The sequence below is a fragment of the Pipistrellus hanaki genome (genome assembly GCF_964339955.1).
Source record: "Pipistrellus hanaki genome assembly, chromosome: 16".
NCBI classification, from domain to species: Eukaryota; Metazoa; Chordata; class Mammalia; order Chiroptera; family Vespertilionidae; genus Pipistrellus; species Pipistrellus hanaki.
The window spans coordinates 15,105,231-15,114,252 of NC_140518.1; the positions used below are offsets into that span (position 1 = coordinate 15,105,231).

Here is a 9,022-nt window from a genome sequence, read left to right on the forward strand (position 1 = left end):
CCCGCTGTAGCTCTGCAGAGAAGGAGAACGTGGGCCTAGCCCGTTTGGCTCAGTGGATAGAGTGTTGGCCTGTGGACTGAAGGCTCCCGAGTTCGAATCTGATCAAGGGCACATGCATGGGTTGCAGGCTCGATCCCCAGTAGGAGGCAGCTGATCAATGATTCTCTCTCATCATTGATATTTCTATCTTCCTCCCTTTCCCTTCCTCTCTGAAATCAATAAAGATATATACATACATATATATATATATATATATATATATATATATATATATATATATATTTTTTTTTTTTTTAAGGAGAACGTGCTACAATAGGACAGGGAGAAGGGGAGCTGGGAAGTGAGCAGTCCACTGGGTCCTCCCGGTGACAGCGCCAGGGGGGAGCCAAGTGCCCGGGCACGCCCTGCGCTGGCATGGCCCTTACACCGAGCTCCGGCTGAAGTGTGTGTGGCCTCACCCTCCCAGGAGCCCAAGTGGCGTGGAGGATCTACTTGCCCCGGTTGCCAGGACAAACAGTGACCGAGGCAATGAATGTCTGCATGTCATCAATATCCTCGTGGCCCCTAGCTCTGCCCCTGGGCCCTAACATGTCAGTTAGAGGGAGGGGGAGGGAAGGGAGAAACAGAGAGAGAAACGTGGATGTGAGAGAGACAAATCGATGGGTTGCCTCCCACATGAGCCCCGACCAGAGCTGGGGATCAGATCGAGCCTGCAACTGTGGTGCATGCCCTTCACCGGAATCCAACCCAGGCCCCTTCAGTCCACAGGCCGATGCTCTACCCACTGAGCCAAACCGCTAGAGCAACCCTGCTTTCTTCGGGCAGATCTGGGGAGACCTCACAGTCTTAGGTCAACAACAAAAATGTGAAGTAAATCCCTTTTTTTGCCCGCCGGTGTGACTCAGTGGTTGAGCATGGGACCTATGAACCAGGAGGTCACAGTTAGATTCCCAGACTGGACACATGCCCAAGTTGTGGGCTCTATCCCCAGTGGGGGGCATGTAGGAGGCAGCCGATCGATGAGTCTCTCATCACTGATGTTTTCATCTCTCTCCCATCCCTATCCTCTCCGAAATCAATAAAAATGGTTTTTTGTTTGTTTGTTTGTTTTTAATATGTTTTATTGATTTTTCACAGAGAGGAAGGGAGAGAGATAGAGAGCTAGAAACGTCGATGAGAGAGAAACATCGACCAGCTGCCTCTTGCACACCCCCTCCTGGGGATATGCCCACAACCCAGGTTCATGCCCTTGACCGGAATCGAACCTGGGACCTTTCAGTCCGCAGGCAGATGCTCTATCCACTGAGCCAAACCGGTTTCGGCAAAATCAATAAAAATGTGTTTTTTTTTAAAATGTTTAATCCTTGTTTTTTCCTGTGCTGCATTTTCTTTAGTTTTATTGACATACAGTTGGCACACCACACGGTGTCAGGTGGAGGGGTCCAGCATCATGACTTGGCTTTCATACACTGAAATGATCACAACAGTCAGTTTAGTTAACATCCATTGTGTCCTGCTAGACATGATACATTAAGAAGAGGAAAAGGTGCTTTTGTCCCCGGGAGGAGAGCTTTTAGGAGCGACTCTCTTAGAAACGTTCAATCGTCCCGCACGGCGGCTTCACCGTGCCGCATCCTGTCCCAGCACTTCGTCATCTCCTAACAGGAACGAAGGAAGTCGTTGACCGCGTGTCTGCACACAGGCTTGGAGAGCAGCTTCTCTTAGCTATTAAAATGCCGGCGTGTTTGTTTTTTAAGCTTGAAGACATCACGCCAGATCCTGGTGCTGGGAATATCACCTTGGTGAACCCAAGGATGCCAGGAAACTCGGGGGGGGGGGGGGGGGGAGGGAGGAGGCCCTAGGGGAGCCCCTCAGACATCCGGCCCGCCTTTCTGCAGGAATCACCTGCTGGGGCTGTCACAGGAGGAAGCCACGGGGCAGGAGCCAATTTGGGAAGGCAGAGGCGGCCGCACGCATCTCACGACCCGGCTGCCTGCAGAAATGCTATCTGGGTCCCTGAAATGGGGTCAGAAACACAGGAAGCGTGGACGGGCCTCGGGACAACATCCTGCCTCTAAAATCCTCCCCTCTCCTGGAGAACACTCAGGAGAAGTGTGGACAAGAGGGAAGGTCAGTTACGTGAAACCTGCTCTTGAGAGTTTATTTCCCAAATGTTTAAGAATTTCTTTTACGCCCTAACCGGTTTGGCTCAGTAGATAGAGCATCGGCCTGCAGACCGAAGGGTGCATGGTTCGATTCCGGTCAAGGGCATGTACCTAGGTGGCAGGCTCTTCCCTGCCCCAGGCCCTCGTCAGGGCATGTGCAGGAGACAGCCAATCCATGGGTTTCTCTCTCATCTATGTTCCCTCTGTCTTTCCCTCTCTCTTCCACTCTCTCTAAAAATCAGTGGAAAAATATCCTCGGGTGAGGATGAAAAAGAAATTCTTTTTTTTTTTTTTTTTTTTTAACATAGCAGTACTTAACTTATTATTTATTAAACATTCTATGATGGAAGTTGTCAAACATACAGAAGTTGAGAAACTCACACACACCCATCCAATATCTAGATTCGACAATTACCAACACGTGGCCAGTCTGGCTGCTCTGTCTCCTCATCTACTTCCCTTGCCTTCATCCTCCACACCGGATTATTCTGAAACAACCCCACATATAATTTTACCCGTAAACATGTCTATATGGTCCTCCAAAAGATAAGGATTCTTTTCAAATGTAACTATAATTCTATTAATAGCCCCCTTTAAAAATGAACAATAATTTTTTTTTTTTAAATATAGAAACATCAATGATGAGAGAGTCACTGATCAGCCGCCTCCTGCTGCCCAAACATTGGGGATCAAGTCCACAACCTGGGCATGTGCCCTGACTGGGAATTGAACTGTGACCTCCTGGTTCATAGGTCAATGCTCAACCACGGAGCCATGCCAGCTGGGCTGAACAATACCTTTTCACATTAAAAATCCAATCAGTGTTTATATGTCCTCCCTTGTCTCATCGATGATTTTACAGTTGCTTTGTTCTAATCAGGATCCAAATCCACCACACAATGCGTTTGTCTCTTCTCTTTTCATGAATAAGTTCCTGCTCTCTCTTCCATACAATATACTTACAAATTCGTTTTTTTTTCTTCTCCTATCAAATTTGTTAAATTTTGGATCTGGCTAATTGCACCCTGTGATGTCATTTAAAATGTTCCCCACTTTCCTGTTTTCCCTGTAGACTGAGTTGTAGATCTAGAGATAAGATGAGACCCAGATTTGATTTTTTCTTTTTTTTTTTGGCAAGTCCACCTCATTCATCTTACCTTCCCCCGTGTCTTATTAACACTGATAGTGGTTCATATGGCAAAGTTTGATTTCTCATGAGAACAGGGAACTTTCTCTTAAATGCTAAGTATGATCTTTTCTGTTTTTGCAGATTTATCCTTTCCCCAGATCGGCTTCACCTCTGCAATGAAACAGGTTGGATTCTGTCTTGGACTGAGTGTTTGTGTGCTCCCCAAATTTGTAAGTTAATTCCTAACGCCCAAAGTAATGGGATTTGAGATGGGGCCTCTGGGAGGTAGATCAGGGTTGGATGAGGTCTTGAGGGGGAGGTCCTCATGTTGGGATTAGTGCCCTTGTATGTAGAAAGAGATAGGAGAGAGCTTATTTCTCCAACACAGAGGACACAGTGAGAAAGCCAGGAAGAGAGCCCTCACCAGGATCCTAATCAGCCAACACCTTGACCTTAGACTTCACAGCCTCCAGTATTGTGAGAAGTAAAGGTCTGATGTTTAAGCCCATTTTTGGTATTTTATTATGGTAGCCCAAGCCCACTGAGACAGACTAGCACAATTTTAAAGCATAAAGAGGCCATCGAGAGTGCTAATGTTGCTCTAGCTGGTTTGGCTCAATGGATAGAGCATCGGCCTGCGGACTCAAGGGTCCCAGGTTCGATTCCACTTGGTTGCAGGCACATGCCCAGTAGGGGGTGTGCAGGAGGCAGCTGATCGATATTTCTCTCTCATCGATGTTTCTAACTCCCTATCCTTCTCCCTTCCTGTCTGTAAAAATCAATAAGATATATTTCTTAAAAAAAGAGTGCTAATGTTGCTAAGGGTATGAAAGAAACAATAATCACAGGTGATTGAAGAGGTAGAGAAACTGTTGATTGAATAAACAACAAGCAGTGAACCAGTGACAGCATTTCGGAGGCAGTAGAATATTAAAAATCCATTTATGGCCGAACTGGTTTGGCTCAGTGGATAGAACGACAGCCTGTGAACTGAAAGGTCCCAGGTTCGATTCTGGTCAAGGGCATGTACCTTGGTTGCGGGCACATCCCCAGTAGGGGGCGTGCAAGAGGCAGCTGATCGGTGATTCTGTCTCATGGATGTTTCTAACTCTCTATCCCTCTCTCTTCCTCTCTGTAAAAAAAAAAATCAATAAAATATATATTTTTTAAATCCATTTATGGCTAGTAGGGGCTGGTTTGATAAATTTAAGAAGCCTTTATTTATAGATTAAACTGTATGTTAGACATGTGCTGTGTATAAGACAGGTGAAAGCAGGGAAGCATTTGAGGGTCCTGACCGCATTAATCCAGTTTCCGATATTTCTAATGGAGAGAGAGAAAAAAAACAATGAGTCGGTTTTCGAACAAAACTGCTTCTCGAACAGCCTTCCGGAACCAATTATACCGAAAGCCAAGGTTCCACGGTGCATCTGACAGGAACAAGGAGGGCCCAGCCCGCTCCACCCCGACTTGAAAGCCCGGCTCCCTCCCCTCACTTCCCAGACCTTGGGTGACCTTGCCGAGTTCCCCTTCGTCTGCGAGTCTCACTTGCAGACATGCCCTTGTTGAAATGCTGTTTTGGGGTATCACACACGCGTCCTGTCTTCCCACCTACACAGTCCACACTCTGAGAGGAGGGGCCCCAACCTCTGGGCGTGGTTCCATGGCCTGGGAGGTGTCTGCGTACCTCAGGCCAGCTCCTGATGGGGCCATGCTGAGCAGACACTGCCCCGGGAGAGGATCAGAAGGAGCAACGGGCTTGGGTCAGAAGGATGGGCGCTTCCTATGCCCCACCCTGCCACACACCCTTTTTAAAGAAGTAATTTTTTTTTAATTGATTTCAGAGAGGAAGGGAAAGGGAGAAAGAAATAGAAACATTGATGAGGAGAATCAGTGATCGGCTGCCTTCTGCACGCCCCACACTGGGGATGGAGCCAGCAACCCAGGCTGGCTCACCGGGAATTGAACCGTGACCTCCTGGTTCGTAGGCCTACGTTCAACCACTGAGCGGCACCGGCGGGCCGGCCAATACACCCTTCCTAAGCATCAGACTCATCTAAGGAGTCCACAACGCTCCACCCACCGTGGCAGGGCAGGGTGGCTTCCTATTCAAAACACACCCCTGGATCTCCCTTCTGACTTCTCCGTGTCACCCCTCCTCACCTGGAAGTGCGAACATGTCCTGTCCCAAAGGGACCAACGTGGACACCTCACACCACGTACTGTTCCAGGGAACAGCAGGCCGAGCGTGTTTCGACAAGACGGCAACAGCCAGCACCTCCCTTTGGGCCAGACACCGAGCGGGAGAGCAGGTGTTCATTCCCGGGGCCCTGAGCAGCAGGACGGGTGGCTCAACGCCGGAAAGGATCTGAAAAAACCCGGCTGTACCCAGAGCCAAACCCAGCGGGCCCGCGCAGCCCTTCCCGGACTTGCCAGTTAGGTTCCGTGACCCACCCCTGCGTCATCGAAGTTGAAGATGGCATGTGTTTCTCCTAAAAGCAATGCGACTGGAACCACTTGGTTCTGAGAATGTTGATGTTTATTCTGTGTCACTTTGAGGTCTTCTGCAGCAGGTTTGGCTAGGTCAGTGGTCCGCACACTGTGGCTCTCGAGCCACAGGCAGCTCTCTGGCCCCTTGAGTGTTTTGTTTTGTTTTTTAGCAAAGGCCAGCTTACGAGTGCCCTAATGACGTTAATAACAATGCACCTACCTAGACAGTTTAAGTTTAAAAAATCTGGCTCTCAAAAGAAATGTCAATCGTTGTTCTGTTGGTATTTGGCTCTGTTGATTCATGAGTTTGCCGACCACTGTCCTAGTGCATTCCTGGCTCTGGGTAAGCAGCGGAAGACCACGGAAGGAGCGGCAGGCCTGAGCCCCAGCCGGTTCTCGGATTCTCAGAAAACCAGGTTTAGGAAACAGATGTTCCGGGCAGTCAAGGACTCCTGCAGAAGGTCCCCTCAAATGCTCCCCCTCTTCCCCAGCGGCTCTGAAAACTCGGCCCGCAAAAAGCAGGCTAGCCCCCGGCTCTGAACTGCAGGCAAGATTCCTTCCAATGGAATTCGCCCAGGCTCAAGTTCTCACGGGCTGGTAAATGCAGGGAGCTTATTTGCAAGCCAGGGTCATATCTGCTTGGCAACCCAACCAAGAAGACGAGAAGTTCTACAAATGTTGACAGAGAACAGGCAGGCCAACTTTGCATAATGGAACCCGTTTTCATGCAAATGACTCGAAACAAGAAGACCAGAAAGAGAGCAGTGGGGATGGGTCTCACAGCCAGCGGATTTCCAGAAAAGATGCTGAGGGACTTTTTAAGGGCATCCTTACAGCCCTGCCCACTAAGGGCCAAGGGGCTCTGCTCCACGTGGTGGCCGCGGACACTACAGAAGATGCTAAGAGGGGAGAGGGATCCCTTCCTTGATTTCATGATTTTTCTGGTTCCTTACTCCAGACTCCGAAGGTTCTTTTGTTCAGATTTAGAACTAAACAGAGGTGGTTTTGTGTGGGGAGGTGTTCACCATGGCAACGTGGTGCTTTCCCTGGAAGAGTGAAATGAGCAGGGGTTTGCACGCTCGGTCTCACTAGATTGAGGGAACGCGGGGAAGGCAGCCAGCCTCTAGCCAGGCGGGCACAAGTCACTGGTTTGTGGCTGGCAAGGCTGGGTTCCTCAGCCAACACGCTGTGATCCAAACACAGGCGGCACGTGCCATCTCTAGACGAACTCCATCTGCAAAGTGGGCCAGCGTGTACCTGTACGTGTTGAGAAACCCTGGGCAAATCCCCCCAGTGCTCTGCGCCTCAACAGTTCCCACCTAGAAAATGGGGATGAGTCCTAGCTCAGGGGATAGAGCACTGGCCCATGGACTGAAGGGACCCAGGTTCGATTCCAGCCAAGAGCACATGCCCGGGTTGTGGGGTCTCAATGCCCAGGGTGGGGGGGGGGTGCAGAAGGCAGTCGATCAATGATTCTCTCTCATCATTGATATTTCTCTCCCTCTCTGAAATCAATAAACGTATATTTAAAAAGAAAATCATTTTTTGTGTGTCAGCTGCCTGAGCCTGATCATAGGATTAAAATTGGGTCACATGTAAGGCACTTGATAAAATGCTGGGAACTAAGCGAATCTGTAAAGACTCATTATAAGATGAATAAAAATAATCGTGAGCATTCATTATTAGTATTATTGCTATATCATTACAGTTCAGTCCCAACAGCCAGTTGTCCCACTTGGTCAAATACTCAGAAGTGACTCCCCCCCCCCCCCCCCCCCCCCCCCCCGGCACCATTCACCTCTGGCGCCATCTTCCCGCTAACTTCTTGTTGTTGGCCATCTTTACCCGAGGATATGTTTTCATTGATTTTGAGAGAGAGTGGAAGGGAGAGAGACACAGGGAGAGAGTCACCGTTTGCCACCCGCAGGAGGCCCTGACCAGGGCCGGAAATCCAGCCTGCAAACCAGGTCCCTGCCCTTGACCAGAATCAAACCCGGAACCCCTCAGCCAGTAGTAGGCTGACGCTCTATCCACGGAGCCAAACTGGCTCGGGCCCGGCTACGGCCAACTTGGACATCCAGGAGCTGAAGTACCAAGACCTCTCATGACCTGCTGAGGCTGACGCAGTTGTAACTGCTGGGCTGCACCACTAGGCTCTTCAGTCTCAGCAAGACTCAGATACGCTGGGTGCCGTGTCTATTCAATATTACGTCTCCGTACCGAATAAAGCGGCAGGTCCCAATGCTCTGCACCACCCTAATCGCAAAGGTTACACTTACAGTCGTGTTAGCACACCACGGATTCTCATGTTAGTGGTTACGATCGGGTGCCACGTGTCGCCATGTGTGGATTCTTCACAAAACAACTCGGCAAAGGATCGCTTGCGGCGCGGGTGAGAGGAGTCAGTGATTGGACTTGGTAAGCCATAAATAATAAATCAGTGAGAACTCATCAGTGGTGAGGGCTAGCCATATAACCAGTCACTTTGACCTGAACTTTACAGGCATCAAAAATTAAACCTTCCCATTCTGGGAGCTGTCGCCATTGTCCCCGTTTTACAGATCCGGACGCTGACGCTCTAAAAAGTTTAGTTACTCCCACAAAGCTGCAAAGCGGATGGGTGGCTCCTGGCTGCGAAGCAGAGCACTCTACCCCAACACCCCTGCACCCCCCCGCCCCCCAACACACGCCGGGGCTCAGGAACAGCACAGAAAGGCATTTGGCCTGGTGCACACGCTATCCCCAAATCATGAGGATCATCAGGCAGCGAGCAAAGAGCGGTTTTAATCAAAATTCGCATCGCCCATTCCTCTCCTCCTGGAGGCGACCCAACCAACGTGCACGCATTCGCAGACTAGGGTCTCTAGAGTTTGACATCAGAACCACATTATCTGAACCCCAAGGAAGAGAGAGCGCAGCCCGCCCCAAGTAGGCGGGGCCTTTGCCCCAAAACCGGGGGTCTGAGGTGGGCACGGGACGCACAGTCTGCGTCCCCACGGGCTCTGAACCGCCTGGGGCTGCTTCGTTCCCGGGACTGCTCTTCACTGAGGCTCCCCATGCCGATCTGCTGAGCTCACGGGGCCCTGGGGGTCGGGAACATCCGGATGGAGGGACACGAATTGCTCCCTAAGGCTGCCCCAGGCGCCTCGGGCCAGCGGCCATGCACCTGTGCGGCTCCCGGCGGAGAGCGCGGTCCGCGTGTGCCCCCGGCCGGGATGCTGACTCAGCGCGGATGGTG

At 50.4% G+C, this 9,022-nt stretch overlaps 1 protein-coding gene across 4 annotated transcripts in view; it reads right to left on the reverse strand.

Annotated features, from left to right (window-relative positions):
* Nucleotides 1-9,022, reverse strand: part of ARSG (arylsulfatase G) — an 83,756-nt gene that overhangs the window by 51,096 nt on the left and 23,638 nt on the right. The window lies entirely within an intron of this gene.